The sequence below is a fragment of the Schistocerca piceifrons genome, chromosome 5 (assembly GCF_021461385.2).
Source record: "Schistocerca piceifrons isolate TAMUIC-IGC-003096 chromosome 5, iqSchPice1.1, whole genome shotgun sequence".
NCBI classification, from domain to species: Eukaryota; Metazoa; Arthropoda; class Insecta; order Orthoptera; family Acrididae; genus Schistocerca; species Schistocerca piceifrons.
In genome coordinates this window covers 319941131-319959409 of record NC_060142.1, presented here as the reverse complement: position 1 = coordinate 319959409, position 18279 = coordinate 319941131, and the positions used below count along the sequence as shown (strand labels likewise).

Below are 18279 nucleotides of genomic sequence, written 5' to 3'. Positions count from 1 at the left end.
AAATTATGAAGAATAAATAAGGAAAAGTTTTTTCTTTTTTCAAAAGAAAACAAAGACTCCAATTGTTCTGGTTTCTCCTTCCAGTAAACAAAAATGAGTCTCCTTCGTCTTGTTGGCGAAGAAGCAAGCCTTTGGAACAAAAAAAAGGTTTCTCAAAGCCAAAATCAAATTTCTTTTTCCTTTAAGAACAAATTATGAGGAATAAATAAGGAAAAGTTTTTTTTATTTTATTTTATTTATTTTTTATTAAAGTCGTCGTGCGACTTGTAGTTAAAGACCAGTTCTTACAGGAGCTCCTGAAGTGTATCCGCCTACAGCATGCCAGCTCGTCCAAACGCGTCTTCTCATGGCGTATGCGTGGGTTCTGGGTAGCAGATCTATTCAGTTCGGTTCGGTTTATACAGTTTTCAGCTTCTCAGGACTTGGACGTTCCAGCTACTAGGTGGGTCATCGAAAGTGCTCCGTAAGAAACTGGAAAAGTATTGTTTATAGCGTGGGTTGCGTATCAGGATGCAGTGTCGTTCGTTGAGATAAGTCCAATATCCTAGCGTAGACTTGTCGCCAGAAGTAAAATGATAGCGGATCGTGTGGCCACAGATCCAATTCACAGAGTGAGTTTTGGCGGAGGGGTAGAAAGTCTTATCGGGGTACAAAAGCATGTGGACGCCGATCTGAGCCGGTGTCTGGCTAGTAAGAAACGCCAAAATTCGCCGCGCAAACGTCCAGTCGTCGAAGGCTGTGCCACAGTGGAACCGGTGGACATCCGTGTCATTTACTCCACACTGGGTGCAGAGGGATGAATCGGCGAGATGGATGCGGTGCACACGATCTCGGTTAACTTGCTTGCCATTCACGGTGATTTACCACGCTGATTGAACGTCTAATTCAAGAAAACGCGCATGGATCGCCTTCCATATGTGTCGCCACACGTACTGTGGATACTTACGTTCGATGGGGTTGGACGGGCGGCACTGTTGTAACAATTCGGAGACTGTTTTCAAGAGGTACAAACGTGCAAGTGGTAAGGACCGGTAGATATAACTGAACTCCATGAAAAATCGTTGGATGTAATAAAAGGGGGTTGGAATGGTCGATACCAGTACTGGGGCGGACAAGGAGGCCGGTGCAAAGTTGTGAAGCAGGAGGCTAGTAAGGCTCTGCGGGCAACGACGCCAAAGTTTTAGTTGGGAGCTGACGTATAGTGCCTTGACACGAGTCGGCACGTGGATGAGTCCCACCCCGTCACGATCTCGTGGCAGTGCAAGGGACTCATACTGCAACTTGAATAACATCCCCGGGCTGACGAAGGAGCCGAAAGCCATCAACAGTCGTCGCGCCAGGAGATTTGGGACTGGTAGTACTTGAGCCACGTGTGGTATACGGGAAGCATGATACATGTTCACGTATTGCGCGCGTTGGATAACGTCGAGAGCTCGTAGCCGGTGATCTGCGAGATTTGCTCTGATTGTCTGTAGCAAGCGTCTACCATTGATAGTGGCTGAGCGGCGCAGGTCTGCTGTGAAATCAAGTCCAAGACACGGTATGGTGGCGGCGACACTAATGGGGGCAGCGCATCTCTCCGGCAAGCCCTCACCAATGAGCAGGACCTTGGATTTTGACACGTTGAGGCAGCTCCGCGATGCTTCGCCGTAAGTCGCCACCCATGTCAGTGCTGCTCGTACTTCATCTTCACTGCGCAGATATACTACTATGTCGTCTGCGTAGGCTGTACAACAAAAATGGTGGCCTTGCACAGCCATACCTTCCAAACGTTGGCGCATGCCCTGGAGCAGGGGTTCAAAGGCGAAAGCATACAAAATCGTGGAAAGAAGGCAGCCTTGTCGTACAGATCGTGCGATGACCAGGGACGGTGTAAGGCGACCATTGTACATGATTTTAGAGGTTGCACTACTCAACAGGCGCATAACCACTGTGACAATACCGCCAGGAAAACCCATATGCTGAAGAACTGTCCGTAAATAGAAGTGGTCAACACGGTCTAAAGCCTGGCTAAAGTCCAGTGAAGCCAAGGCGCCAGGGAGACGCTGATAATGCGCTAATGCTATCATGTCTCCGTAACGGCAAAGGGCCGTACGGGTGTTGTTGTCGCCTCCTAGGGAAGTCTGGTCGCAGGATGTGACGTAACGTGCGACCTTCTTGAGTCGCGATGCCAGTAGCCGTGTGAATACTTTCGTGTCGCTGTTGAGCAAAGTAATTGGTCGATAGTCCTGGACACTTGATAACCCGCCCGGTTTATGTACGGGGATAATAATCCCTTCTAGAAAGGCGCTCGGGACCACTGTCATCGGTGACATCAGCTCTTGTACGATTGCCGTCCACGTGGATGCCAACAAATAGTGAAAACTTTTATAAAATTCGATGGGTATACCGTCAGGTCCAGGAGATCTGTTATCCGAACCCGCCTTGATAGCAGCTACCACTTTATCTGTGGTTACGTCGTCTTGGAGGTCATGCACTGCATCCTCCGGAAGAGTGTTCGTAGTAAGCTGAGCGACTTCTGTGATCAGTGCTGCAGAATGCGGTACGGCTGCGTATAGCCCGGCAAAATGAGCATGGAGAGTACGACCGATGATTTGTTGGGTGTCGTGCCGGCGCCCTTCCACATCAGTGAGGACTTGGATCAGAGCTCGTCGTCGTCGTTGTCTTTCCTGAAGGAGGTGGTACATCGACGGATGTTCTTGAGGGATTCGATTAGAAGCTCGAGAACGGACTACAGTGCCGTCCAAGTTACGCCGCATGATCAAGGAGATCTGCGCCTTCGTGCGATGGACCATCGACTGCTGGGCTGGCGAGAAAGGCATCGTCGTACAGTCACGTAGTATGGTCTAGTAGAAGTGCAGGGTATTAGTTTGCCACGCCTTTAATTCCTTCCCATAACTCATCAGAGTCTTCCTGAGGGTCTGCTTTGCACAGGAGAGCCACCGTGATATGGTGGAGTCACAGGCTTCTCGACGATGGTGGCAGCGTGCCCACGCTTCTCCGACCATACGGCGACAGTCTGAGGAGGTCAGGTGAGCTACATTGAGTTTCCACAGACCACGACTATGCCATACTTGCTGTCGGGCGAGAGTGACGTCACAGAGGTACGCATCATGGTCTGAAAAGGCCAAGGGCCAGACTTCCGCATGACGTGTGCCATCTGCAAGGGAGCGGGTAACGTAGATGCGATCTATGCGGCTTGACGAGTGAGAGGTGTAGAATGTATAGCCCGGTTGAATTCCGTGGAGCTTCTTCCATGTGTCAACAAGTCGTAGACGGTCGATGACCACTGAGAGAGATGCACAAGGTGAATGTCGCGGGAGTTGGTCCGCGGGCTCTTGTGTCGAGTTAAAATCCCCACCGAGTACCAAATCGTCCTGCGGACCGGTGAAGAGGGGTGTGACACTTTCGGCAAAAAAAGTATGTCGGTCATGACGGCGGCCAGTGCCGGACGGAGCGTAGATATTAATAATACGCACGCCGAACAATGTGAGGGCCATGCCTCGCGCAGTGGGGAGGTAGATGACGTCCTCTGCAGGGAGTCCGTCGCGTAGCAGGATGGCGACGCCGCTACCGGTATCGGATGCTGGGGAAACATGGGCGTTGTATCCGGTGGGAACTAGGAAGTCAGCCACAAACACCTCTTGTAAGAGTGCTATATCCACATCCGCAGAGTAAATAGTGTCTCTGAACATGACCAGTTTACGGGGGGGCACGAATGGTGGCAAGATTCATCGCGGCGATACGATATTGCTGTGTACGGCCATCATCAGTATTTGCAGAACGTGCGGTAGAAGTAGCCGGCAGGTGGAGACCCGCCGGTAGTCCCGCAGTGGTGATAATTACTGGCGGGGCGCCAGCCCCAGTGTCGCCGAGGTGGACTCCTGTGCAGACACGCTGACAGTTTGTTCCACTTCTTCTTCAACGTCATCGGCCCAGGAAGCTGACAACGTGGACATGTGACGGTCACGTACTTCTGGAACGGGTGTTGTGGATTCCGCAACATGAGTGGCAGGGGGACCGCCGCCATCATTCGTTGACAACGGCGAGGACACGTCCCAGGCTGGGAGAGGAGGCGTCACAGGAGGCGCGCCTGTTGCTGCCGCATCGCGTGATTGGACGCAATGTGGAAGATCACCGTCAGACAACAGGTCGACATCTCGCGGGGCCATCTGAGAAAGGGCGTCATCGGAAGGTATTCGTCGTCGTTTCCTGTGTTTGCGAGCCGACCGCTGTTTTCTGATTTGGCCTTCTGATTCAGAATGTGGTCGCCCGTCGTCTGACGCCGAACCCTTCTGGACAAAGGCAGACGTCGGCACAACACCGGGGTCGACGTCCATGATTCCAACAGGAACATCGGTTTCGGTCTGCAACCCGGACGGTCCTGAAGCGAGCACTGGAGGTGACGCCGTGCTTGTGTCGTCGGTGCGTTGTGCTGCGGCGGGTGGCGTTGACGATGCTGCTGCCGCAATCGAGATTGGTACGACGGGGTCCTGTGCAACCTTGGCGTAGGTGATGGGTAAGGACGTGACCGTCGAAGCCTGGGCCTCTTCACGTAACGGCGTCTGTATTAAACGGCGATGTAAGTATTCGGAACGTACATGTCTCTCCTGGCCACATCCTGCGTACGTTCGTGGCTGTCCATCGTACATGACGATGGCCCTCACACTGCCAATCAGCAGGTACGATGGGACATGTTTCGTCAGCTCAATTTTTATTTGCAGGACGCCATTTAATACGGGGAAGGTCGTAAATGTTTGCCACTTCTCCGCGACGTGACCCAAGACGGTGCCATATGGTTGGAAAGCGGCAATGACCACATCCTGAGGCACCTCGAACGGGAGCTCAAACACCCGCAAAAGGCTTTTGAAGGATTAGTGTCGTCTTTGATGCTGTTTCTGATGAAGGGGTCAACTTACAGATACCACGTTATAAAACGAGTGTTTATGAACAGATTGGACAGTAAATATTTGCCAACAGATTAATTCATTATTAAAATTTTAACTATTTCCATGTAATTGTTCGTTGTGTATTTTGCCTACTATCTGCATAGTTTGTTTGCATTTCCTGAAACAGAATTTCTTTGTCAGTAAAAAATTAAATCAATTAAAATTCCTGCTAATAATTAAATAAATATATTCGAATAAAACAAGCTTTTCATTCGAAATAATTACAGAAAAAGAAAGCTACAAATTTTACACGAAAACTTATTATTTATCTGCCGTTTCTATGAAATAATAGAGGAAGTCAATTATGGCAATAAAAATTTAACAATTCGTTTATATGTTGCAATAAAAGCAGGAAAAAACTGATATGTTACCTGTATCTACATAACGTGCCTTTATCTGATTGCAGCACTTAGAAATGGACACATTAACAAGAAAAACAGGGTTCTCCAACCTCGGGTTTCGCCCTGTAGCACAAGGCATTCGTAATCTCCAGAAAAACAGCTGACGGTGGAAGAGAAGTAATGAGGGATGATTCTTACAAAAAGTCGCCAGTGTTCTCCCTCTGATTTTAACTTTTAGAAACTCTGCTCAAAAATTATATTGTAATTGAGGCTTTCTGAGCACAATTTCAAAAAAATTAGAATAACTAGGAGAATACTGGTGATTTTTTATAGGATTCAACCTCTTTACTTTTCGATAAAAGTTGCGAACGGTGAATGAACTAAATTTTCTTTTATTTAGCTATTTTATTTGATATTTTAATTCTAAATATCTTGAAAAGTCCAAGGGAAAATCCTGAGGAGTCTTTATATTAATGTTTATTACTGTAAATATTGACCGTAACGAGGTTATTTCAAAAACCGGTCATTTTGAGCCGTTTTAACGGTCTGGTTAAACTGGAGATGTAAAAAACGGTGTAACCGAAAACCAGTTTTTTTCCAGCCGGCCGGGATGGGCGAGCGGTTCTAGGCGCTACAGTCTGGAACCGGGTGACGGCTACGGTCGCAGGTTCGAATCCTGCCGAGGGCATGGATGTGTGATGTCCTTAGGTTAGTTAGGTTTAAGTAGTTCTAAGTTCTAGGGGACTGATGACCTCAGCAGTTAACTCCCATAGTGGTCAGATCCATTTGAACCTTTTTTTTTTTTTTTCAGCGATAACCGTCATCCCTATAGTGCTTGCAGGATCGAAAAGAATGGACGCGCTTTTAACGACCCAAAACGTATGAAATAATTCATACCTAAAAAGATTTCAGAAGGTTACTTTCAAAAGGCATGGTCAATGGGAACTATCCATCTTTAAATGAGACATTCTGTAGCGTGCAGAGAAAGACTGCAATTGATTCTGGGATCCACCGTCTACCACGACCAGCGACAATTCGTTCAAATGAGCAAGTGTCTTTCAAGTCTAACTGCGGCACTCACCTGCGAGAAGACTCCAGTTGGCAGTTCAACAGTCCCAGCGTGAGGCCATAGTATAGGTATCACCACCTCTTTTTACGTTGTGATTTACAGTGCACTGCTTCCTTTTCTACCTACATAACACTCACAAGTAAAACCCCAGGCATATAAATGAGCTACTATGCAAGCTTGCTATCTCCAACGCCTAAGTTTTCATTTAATCGATTATAATGGCTGACAGCCTTTACCGTAGATGGTGACTGCCCTAGCTGACCTCACATTCTTGTCTTAGCACCGTTATCAGATTCCTGTAGCTGCGTCGGTGTTTAACCTGCTTATAGTGGCTACATTCAAGAGAAAGGCCAAGGAACGCTTTTCCGGAGCACTGTGATGTGCTATTTTCAAGATGTATGACGCTACAACTTCGCTTGCAACACGCTAACAGAATACCGCAGTAATTCAAGTGCCTCAGTGTATCTCCAGTATTAGTCATTCGTCTCCCGAGGACGTCCACCCACAGTAGTTACCTAAAGAAGGAAGGCGATCTTTGTCTGCGTGGAAACAACGTGCCTGTATGTAAGAAATAAGTAGGCAGAAAGGTAGAGAAAGACACATAGAGAGGGAGAGTTTTTTTAACGTGTGTTCTAACTCGAGCTCAGAAAGACTGCACAAAGACAGGGGAAGAAAAGCGGGCACAGTGTTTAGAAAAAAATCATTCCAGCATTTCCTTCTGTGAGGTTGTCATATCATTTTGGCCACTCTACAAAGTCTGTTTCTTACGTAAATATCCTTATGCATAGCTCACACAGAGTAAAAACCATGTAGCCGAAGACTCAGTTGATTTTTAAATCGAAATGTACTGTCCCGTGAAATAACTTCCAGAAAACGAATCAGTCGTATGTCATCTGAATTGTGTCAGAAGTCATTTCTTATTAGTTGAAACTTCCACGCTTCATTCCATTTATTATCCACGTACGCAGTTTGCACTTTGTGGTACGAATTTTTCGGTCGTAGTTTTTATGTTACTTTGCTGCTGTACGCTGAGTGCTGCTTTCGAGAAATCTGCAAAAATATTTGTCAAGAGACAAGGTAAGTGAAAATACAGGTTAGGGCAAGGAATTTCTTTGTAAGTGCAGTTGTGAATTTAATTTCAGGAGTCAGGTTACGTTCTGCGCAGCATCTCATTTTTATAGAAACAGTTTGTGGACAGTGTTGAGCAAAAATACACACATCAAAAAAAGTTTTGCATCACCTCGGTTCCTAGAGTTCCGGAACCCGTACGGAAAATTGGAACAGACATCAACATAAACGTCATTTCCGCCATTTTTATTGCTCGTGAAAACCACATATTGCGTGTTGTACCACCATACAGCAAGACCTTCAGAGGTGGTGGTCCAAATTGCTGTACACACCGGTACTTCTAATACCCAGCAGCATGTCCTCTTGCATTGATGCATGCCTGTATTCGTCGTGGCATACCATCCACAACTTCATCAAGGCACTGTTGGTCCACACTGTCCCACTCCTCAACGGCGATTCGGCGTAGATCCCTCAGGGTGGTTGGTGGGTCACGCCGTCCATAAAAAGCCCTTTTCAATCAATCCCAGGTATGTTCGATAGGATCTGGAGAACATGCTGGCCACTCTAGTCGAGCGACGTCGTTATCCTGAAGGAAGTCATTCACAAGATGTGCACGATTGGAGCGCGAATTGTCGTCCATGAAAACGAATGCCTCGCCAGTATGCTGCCGACATGGTTGCACTATCGGTCGGAGGATGGCATTCACGTATCGTACAGCCGTTACGGCGCCTTCCATGACCACCAGCGGCGTACGTCGGCCCCACCAAAACATCAAGGAACCTCCACCTTACTGCACTCGCTGCACAGTGTGTCTAAAGCGTTCAGCCTGACCGGGTTGCCTCCAAACACGTCTCCTGGTTGAACGCATATGTGACACTCATCGGTGAAGAGAACGTGATGCCAATCCTGAGAGGTCCTTTCGGCATGTTGTTGGGCCCATCTGTACTGCACTGCGTGGTGTCATGGTTGTAAAGATGAACCTCGCCATGGACGTCGGGAATGAAGTTGCGGATCGTGCAGCCTGTTGCGCACAGTTTGAGTCGTAACACGACGTCCTGCGGCTGCACGAAAACCATTATTCAACATGGTGGCGTTGCTGTCAAGGTTCCTCCGAACCATAATCTTTAGGCAGCGGTCATCCATTGCAGTAGTAGCACTTGGGCGGCCTGAGCGAGGCATGTCCTCGACAGTTCCTGTCTCTCTGTATCTCCTCCATGTCCGAAGAACATCGCTTTGGGTCACTCCGAGACGCCTGGACACTTCCCTTGTTGAGAGCCCTCCCTGGCACAAGGCAACAATACGGACGCGGTCGAAACGCGCTATTGACCGTCTAGGCATGGATGAACTACAGAAAACACGAGCCGTGTATCTCCTTACTGGTGGAATGACTGGGACTGATCGGCTGTCAGAACCCCCTCCGTCTAATAGGCGCTGCTCATGCATGGTTGTTTACATCTTTGGGTGGTTTTAGTGACATCTCTGAACAGTCAAAGGAACTGTGTCTGTGACACAATATCCACAGTCAACTTTTTAGGAGTTCTGGGAACTGTGGTTATGCAAAACTTTTTTTGATGTGTGTATATTAAGTCTTTGTATAATTCAGTACTATCGGAGCTTTGAAAAGTGCACGAGTTTAAGTCTTAGTTTATGTGGTATTCCTTTTTGAGAAGTTTTGTCTGACAGTTTTAGGAAGATTCACTCAAACAGAGAGAACCAGATAAGCGGTTAAACTACACTTCTACCGATGTGGAAAACCTATGGGCTATCTAAATGAGGATGGATGGACGGGAATATGAATCTAATGTCTCCGTAAAAGGTTTGGATTGTTCTATCCTTACATGATCTGAACAAGTGAGAGAGCAATTAAATGTACATTCGTAATGGAGATATATCGGGTTCAAATAATGCAGTGCAGTGTCTGATATACGGAGGTGACGATCAACAATTGCATTCAGTTAAGAATGAACTCGCAAATTGCGATTATGGTTCCGCATCAGCTGTAGAATATTTCAGAACAAATGCAGATATAGATGCAGTGGTAATTCGAATCCTAATAAATCGAATTTCTCGATAAATCGAACTGTATTGTCCCATGAAATAACTTCGAAAAAACGAATATGTGCTATATGTTATGGCACATGCAGTAAACCAAAGTGACTCATTAGCCTCTACAAACGTTCTATAATCCGATGTTATCGACTTCGGAGAGCTCGCTAATTCGAATGTTATGTCAGTTGTCTTGATATTCTTTCGAATGTCAGCTCTTTGCCCATCTCTTTTGTTTACTCAGCAATGAATAACCGTACTACAAATTTGAAAACGTCTTTGAAGAAGCACAAATGCTTGAATACTGCAGGTTTATCTTCATTATTTTTGAGAAAATGTGGAATTTGGTGATTTCGTACTTACGATGTTCATGTGAAATTTTGCTATATCCTAACAGATTTCGGAATTTAGGCTGTTTTGGATGACAAAATAGAAGACGATGTAAGAGTAGTAGTAGAAGAAGAAGAAGCAGAATCTATTTCATCTGTGAATCGAAAGTGAGGCAAGGTCGTTGAGCATTTACATCTCTAGAACACATGCAGTTGACGATGTTTTTCGGGTCATCACAGAAAATACGATCGATCAAACACACTCGAGGTACTGAAGCAGAAAAGGATCATTGATTTCTTCGCAAAATAAAATCGAAGTTTTGTTATGCACTTTTGGAAATGTTTATGCATCTCTCATTTCAAATGTTAAAATAAATAAAAATTAATAAAGTATGTAAAAAGCGAATTTTCTTTTAAGTTGAATTGTAATTTTTACTTTCTGTTTTCCTTTGAAATGAGTACGAATATTACTGAAATTACAGTACTAATAGCATGTTTTAATTCTGACTTATGGAGGATACCCTTATTACGACTTTTTGTGGTTTCACCTTGATCAGTCAAATTTATGTCAAATCGATTTTTTAGTTACTGGAAATATTTCTGACTTCCCTTGAGGTTCGAATTATCGAATGTCGACTGTATGTGTCCACATTTTACAGCTTTGTTGTATCAGATGCATTGCTTCCTTAGCCCAAAAGATGTGACAATAATGAACAGGATGTGAAAACGTTTGTTTCAGTACGTCTCTTGAATGTAACCGTCTATTTTGAATATGACAGTTCTCTAAACCATTACATGCGTGCAGAAACACTGCTCGTTTAAAATGACCGTGAGGTCCAATTGTAATGAGCGTTTCCTACATTAAATTCGTAATATTTGCTGTTGGAAGCACCACCTGCATAAAGCAGCGGGTGAGCCAAGCACCTCTAGTCGGACAGCTCCTGCTATTCGCCGAGTGACCTCGGCCTCGTTCGGACAGCGGCCCCTGGCTGGCTGCTCTCGACTGGGTAATGTGTACCTGCTTGCGATCTGGACGTTAGACTGACTCGCAGCACGCTCCTGCCGTTACATCTCACAAATGGGAGGAACACCGCCACCAGGAAGCTGTTACCGCACCACTAGAAACCAGCTCATGAACTAGTTTATACACCATGTACACTATCCTAAGCGCATCTTCACTACATCAACAAGTCATTGCCAAAATTGACATTTCTGATTGTATTCTATAGTGACTTGCGGTTTCTATCACAAAGTTCATCAGTGCATGCCCGTGACACTTGGCGCCGAACAGTCTCCAACGAAAAACCCCGCTCATTTTCATTATGTGCCACTGTAGCACAGTGGCTCACATATAAAGCATTCTCTTTAATAACGCTTGGTACTTAACTGGTAAAAGATACTGACGGTAAATATGTCAAACACATTTACAGAATAAGCATTTATGTCTGCGACTAAAACATGAAGACCTGGACGCAATAACTTCTCTCTCTCTCTGTCTTTTCTCAAATAAAGTCCTTAGTTCACACTAAAAGCAGTATTTCAACGCAAGTTATCCATATTCATAAACCTCACTATGCAATGTCACCGCCTGTCAGAGTCGTATGCTCAAGACACGTCCGCAGGAAAAATAACACTACCCGTTAGTGCATGTCAGCATTACTTAGCATTCGGCCATATTAGATCTCATTCGATGAACAAAAGTTAATTCATACTTTTAATAATACAGTGGAGCTGATAAAGAACACGGTAGTTCCTGATCAAATTCCTGAAGCATCTCCTTAATATCTGCGTGTTGTTCGAACTTATCGGTAACAAACCTAGTAGCCCACCTCTCAATTTTCCCGGGTTCGATTCCCGGTGGGGTCAGGGATTTTCTCTGCCTCGTGATGACTGGGTGTTGTGTGATGTCCTTAGGTTAGTTAGGTTTAAGTAGTTCTAAGTTCTAGGGGACTGATGAGCATAGATGTTAAGTCCCATAGTGCTCAGAGCCATTTGAACCATTTTTAGCCACCTGTCAATTGTTTCGATATCTTCCTTTATTTCGACCTTGTGCGGATACCAAGGAGTCGAGCGCTACTCAAGAATAGGCCATACCAATGTCCTAAATCCCTTCTCCTTTGCTGATGAACCACCTTTTCCGAAAATTCTGCCAATGAACCAAAGTGGACCATTCCCTCGTTCGCCTTCCCTACCACAATCTCACATGCTCGTTCCATTTCATATCACATTGCAACGTTAACGTCCAGATATTTAAACGACGTGACTGTCTCAAGCAGGTACAACTAGTGCTGCATCCGAATATTACGAGTTTACTTTTCCTATTCATCCGCATTATCTTCTATTTTTATACATTGAGAGCTAGATGCTATTCATCATACCAACCAGAAAATTTGTCTAAGTCATCTTCTATCCTCCTAAAGGTTGAAAGGAGTCTACTGGGGCACATTTGTATGTGGTACCAGAATAAGATAAGAATATTAATAAAATGAAATGAAACTGGTATACTATAAACGATGAATGTCTCTGATGGGCTTGATAATGCGGATCGTTGACTGTGTGTGTGACAACAGAGCCAAAGATACTGCTTCTGGTCTGAGATTGTAGTGTTGGAGTAACAGAGAGAACTGGGCGCACAGTTGTAGGTAGCTGTCTGTGAGGGAAAGACGATGGAGTAGGCGGTTTTGTGATGTGCTGAGTGAAGCCACCAAGCGTTAGATCAATATAGGTATGTCAGTATTGTTGAACTTGGAAGCGGAAGTCATCAAGCAAGCAAGGTAAAGAGGTTAAATAATTATGATTTTTGTTTCTGCCAGCGCGTTAATACAGATGAGTTGGCTGATAATTTGTAATTGTTGAGTAATCCCAGAATACACGTAAAGTGATTTGATAAAAAGGCCACTTTAGATATTTCATTTCTGTAATGCTTGTAAGGGCAACGGCCTTGCCGCAGTGGCTACACCGGTTCCCGTGAGATCACCGAAGTTAAGCGCTGTCGGGCGTGGTCGGCTCTTGGATGGGTGACCATCCAGGCCGCCATGCGCTGTTGCCATCGTTTTCGGGGTGCACTCACCCTCGTGATGCCAATTGAGGAGCTACTCGACCCAATAGTAGCGGCTTCGGTCAAGAATACCATCTTACGACCGGGAGAGCGGTGTGCTGACCCCACGCCCCTCCTATCCGCATCCTCCACCGAGGATGACACGGCGGTCGGATGGTCCCGGCAGGACACTCGTGGCCTGAAGACGGAGTGCTTAATTCTTCTAAGATTTGTTGACAGAGCTATATTTAATTTAAGGACTTGCATTTATGCTGGATTAGTGAATTTAGATCAGTAATGTAAATTCAGTTGTCAGGTGTTTTTGAAAAGACAAACTTAACTTGCAATATAATTTTGCTAAAAAAACTCATTGTTAGTAATTCACCGCAGTTCGTACCGCCTTTCTGGCAGGTCATATGTTTTTTCGAAGAAGTTGGATTTTCATACATGTTTTCATTTATCAGCCAAGGTGTTACAGCCAGCATTGCACACCGCTGAGCCTACTCATAGTTTTTATGAGAGACCAGAATATATCGCGTTCCACCGTTGCTGCTATAGGGATAAGACAATTTAATTTATTTGTTATGTGCACAGGGACCAAAGTTAACAGTTTTGAGCAGGGCTGAATGTATTTTGCAGTGACTGTATTTCTTTATTGGTGTTGGGAGCTACATTGTCCAATCAGTTCATATAAAGTTTTGCTAACAATTACACCGAGTAAGCACACCACTTGCAGTTACAACACACTACACGATAATTCGAGTTCAGTACCCACTCCACGGTTCAGACATTCAATCAACATGATCTTAAAAAGTTTATTTTTATAAAAGAACGTTACAAGGTCACTCAGCCTCGATACCTTCCCGCACACCACAGCATCATCGGCTAACAGCCGCTGCCCACCCTGTCGGGCAGAACATTTATGTATATAGAGAATAGCAGATGTCGTATCACATTTCGCTGGGCACTCGTGACAACACCCTTGTCTCTAATGACCACTGGACGTTGTAGACATCGTACTGGGGATCTATTAACTTAAGAAGTGTTCGAGCCACTCACGCTTCTGTGAAACTATTCAGTGTACTCGTACCTTCGTTAACGGTATACAGTGGGGCAATGTATCAAATGCTTGTCGGAAATAAGAAGTGTAGAGTCTCTCTGTTGCCTTTCATCCTTAGTTCGCAGTATACAGTATACCATGTGAGAAAAGGGCAAGATGAGTTTCGCACGAGCGATATTTTCTGAAACGGCGCTAATTCGTGGACATAGGTTTTTCGCTCTCAAGAAAATATATTATATTAGTTCTGAGAATACGTTAAGGGATTCTGCACCAAACAGATTCTATGGATAGTGATCTGTAATTTTGCGGGTCCGTTCTTTTTACCAAGCGAGGTGGCGCAGTGGTTAGCACACTGGACTCGCATTCGGGAGGACGATGGTTCAATCGCGTCTCCAGCCATCCTGATTTAGGTTTTCCGTGATTTCCCTAAATCGTTTCAGGCAAATGCGGGGATGGTTCCTTTGAAAGGGCACGGCCGATTTCCTTCCCAATCCTTCCCTAACCCGAGCTTGCGCTCCGTCTCTAATGACCTCATTGTCGACGGGACGTTAAACACTAACCACCACCACCACCACCGTTCTTTTACCCTTCTGTGTTCTTTTTCGGTCGCTTGGAGCATCGCACTGGGCGAGAGATTTGTACCAATATTCGTTTTAATCGCGTATAAGACCAAGTATTGCGTTATCTAACGTGATTATCATTACGGAATCATTTAACGATTCTACAGTGAGGTGACAAAAGTCATGATATAGCGACATGCACATATACTGATAGCGATAGTATCGCGGACTCGAGGTATAAAAGGGCAATGCATTGGCGGAGCTGTCATTTCTACTCTTATAGTTCATTTCAAAAGGTTTATGACAGTACGATGGTGGACTTTGAACGCAGACTGATAGTTGGAGCTAAACGCAGGGGACATTCCATTTCGGGAATCGTTAGGGAATTCAGTATTCCGAGATCCACTGTGTCAAGTGTGTGCTGAGAACATCAACTTTCAGTCATTACCTCTCACCACGGACGATGTATTGGCCAACGTTCTTAACTTAATGACCGTCAGAAGTGGCGTTTGCGTAGAGTTGTCAGTGCTAACAGACAAGCAACGTTGCGTGAAGTGACCGCAGAAATCAGTGGGTGACGTATGACGAACATATCCGTTAGGACAGTGCGGCTAAATTTGGTGTTAACGGCTATGGCAGCAGACAACCGACGCTAGTGCCTTTCCTAACAGCACGACCTCGCTTACAGCGCCTCTCCAGGGCTCAGGACCATGTTGGTTGTACTGTAGACGACTAGAAAACCATGGTTTAGATACATGAGTCCCGACTTCTATTGGTAAAAATTTATGGTAGGGCTCAAGTGTGGCACTGACCGCACGAAGCCGTGGACCCAAGACGTCAACAAGGCACTGCGCAAATAAGTGGTGACTCCATAACGGTGTTTACAGGTAACGGACTGGACTCTTTGGTTTAACTGAACTGATCAATGACTGCAAATGTTTATGTTCGGCTACCTGGAGACCATTTGCAACCATTCAACGATGGAAGTTTTACGGATGACAATGCGCCGCTCACTGTGCCACAGCTGTTCGCTATTGCTTTGAAGAACATTCTGGGCACTTCCTTCGAATGATTTGGCCATCTACATCTCCGAACACGAATTTCTTCGAATATATATGGGACATCATCGAGAGGTGAGTTTGTGGGCCGGCAACACTTTCGCAGTTATGGACGGCTACAGAGGTAACATGGCTCAATATCTCTGCAGAGAATTCCATCGACTTGTTGGTTCCATGCCGCGTCGAGTTGCTGCACTGTGCCAGGCGAAAGGAAGTCCTACACGACGTTAGAAGGTATCCCATGGCTTTATGCACCTCAGTGTATGTAATTCATCGACAATTAAACCTTCCTTCCACAGTATTAATCTCGACTTGTATACACCGGTTCTGCAGTCATTGCTCTACAGCCAACTGCCTCATGTCACTTATGCCAATCATTCGACTCTCTTCGAAGCCCGAAAGACGGTGACAAGCTGCATGTGCACTCGCTCTTGGCGTTCCTGAATAGTTGCGTCAACATTAGGCACACCCAACATCCATCATCTGCTCACAACGTGCTTCACCAGTAGGCTACCAATGGGCGTTTTCTTGAACTGAAAATATTGGAAATTAGCTCAGCGTCCGCTGCTTCACTCGCATATACCGTATGGCCCGTAGAGACGTTTTTTGTTTAATCGAATTTTTATGCTGTTCGCAAACTGCAATTAACAACGCTAATTAAGGCCATGTAAGGATTGTCTTTTCCGAATTTACTTCTGACCAAAAAGCGATTCTGGTAGCTGGAGACTAAGGCTTTTGTTAATCATGCCTTTTACGTTCTTGTGGAAATTACATAGCGACTATCATCCCCTAACAAATATTTCTTTATATCTAACCGAGAAGTGAAATACCAGTTTTCCTAAATTCACCTTTAAAAATTTATAGTGTAACGACATATTTTCTTAAAAATTTTCACCCCCTATTGCATTCCCACAAGGGATTGAATTTCCAGGAAAGCTGAAACGAATTTTTTTAAATTTCTTACAAAGAAGTCAAATAGCAAATGCCGTAGATGTGATCTTAAAAATCCTTTACTAGTTCTTTAGCAATTACATTTTTTCAAAAAAACTTCCACCCACTATTATACCTCCTTAGTGGTTGAATTTCCAAGAATGCTAAAACACGTATTTATTATTTTCTGACTGAGAAATGAAATAACAGTTTTCGTAGTTCTAACTTCAAAATTCCCTTAATATTGACATCCTTTCAACAAACATTTCACCCCTTATTTCTGCACCTTATGAGTGGAATTCCGTACAATCCCTTCTTAAATGATGCCTTCAGTATAAGATTCACACCCTCTCCAAACTTCAGCGCGGTTTGGACTGGTCGATGATGAATTCGTGAACCACTCTGATCCCGTTTCACGCCTTTAGGGACCGAATTTCCAAAAACAGTGAAACACGTATTTTTTCATCTCCAACCGAGAAGCCAAACACCAATTTTCAAAGACTTAGGTTTAAAAATGCTTTCAAAATGGTTGAAATGAGCACTATGGAACTTAACTTCTAAGGTCATCAGTCCCCTAGAACTTAGAACTACTTAAACCTAACTAACCTAATGACATCACACACATCCATGCCCGAGGCAGGATTCGAACCTCCGACCGTAGCGGTCGAGCAGTCCCAGACTGTAGCGCCTAGAACCGCTCGTCCACCCCGGAAAGCAAAAATGCTTTCACAATTTAGAATTTTCATAAAACGTTTTACCCCCTACTTCATCCCCTTATGGGCTGAGTTTCCGAAAACAGTGACATGCGCATGTTAACAGAGAAGCCAAATGCAAATTTTCATAGATTAAGCTTCAAAAATGCTCTCACAATGAAATATTTCCATAAAATCTTTCATTCCCCATTTCACCCACTATTTCACCCTCATAGAGTTAAATTTCCAAAAATACTGATATAAACTTTTTTTTATTTTTGACCAAGAAACCAAATACCAATTTTCGTAGGTTTAGCTTCGAATTTGCCTTAATAGCGACTTTTTCAAAAACCCCATCATCCTCTACTGCACCCCCTTAGGATTGAAATTTCGAAAAAGCCCTAATTAAACGTAGTATAAGGTCTACACCATCTCCAAATTTCAAGTTTCTATCGGTAGCGGTTTGGGCTGAGCAATGATGAGTTAGTCAATCCGGACTTGCCTTTTATAAATAAACAGGTTCAAGTGTGAAATTTTAATCAACCCATTTGATGGACATGAGAATACTGGAATATTAATTTAGTGGCGTTCGATCAAAGTGTTCGTCGTGGAACACTTTGGACTTTTATTTGTGTAACAAAAAATATCAGTTTGTCCGAGGAGTCTGCTATGTCGTGGTAATGATCTGCAATTAGTGTGTGCGTGATTATGGTGTGAACTGTGACTCCATATGTTGTAAGAGTATACAGGAAGGAGAAGTTACGACTATACCACAGTGTAACTGATACAGTCGCGACCTTCCTTCCGACACCTGTTACATGCTGCGACAGCAGAGCTCCTGTATGACCAGTATAAGCTACACTGCTAATGCGATATCCATTGAATACGAGTAGTGTCGTTTATATTGATTTGTGACATGGTTTTCACAAATTGGGGCGATTGTAATGCAATAAATTTCAACAATAACAAAAAGAAGCCACCACATGGGTCGTTCTTTGGGTTTCCGAAGCACCCTGATTGGTATGAAACATCGTATTACAGGAGTGTTTAAGCTATGGACATTTAGTGAAGATTAACGTTTGAAGAGCACGAAATACGTAGTGAACAGAAAAAGGCGTGACATTCTGCAGACCGAAACGT

The 18279-nt window shown here is 44.6% G+C and overlaps 1 pseudogene; it reads left to right on the top strand.

Moving 5' to 3' along the window:
- The first annotated feature begins 12733 nt into the window (after nt 1-12733).
- On the top strand, nt 12734-12851 carry LOC124799868 (annotated as a pseudogene).
- The last annotated feature ends 5428 nt before the right edge of the window (nt 12852-18279 follow it).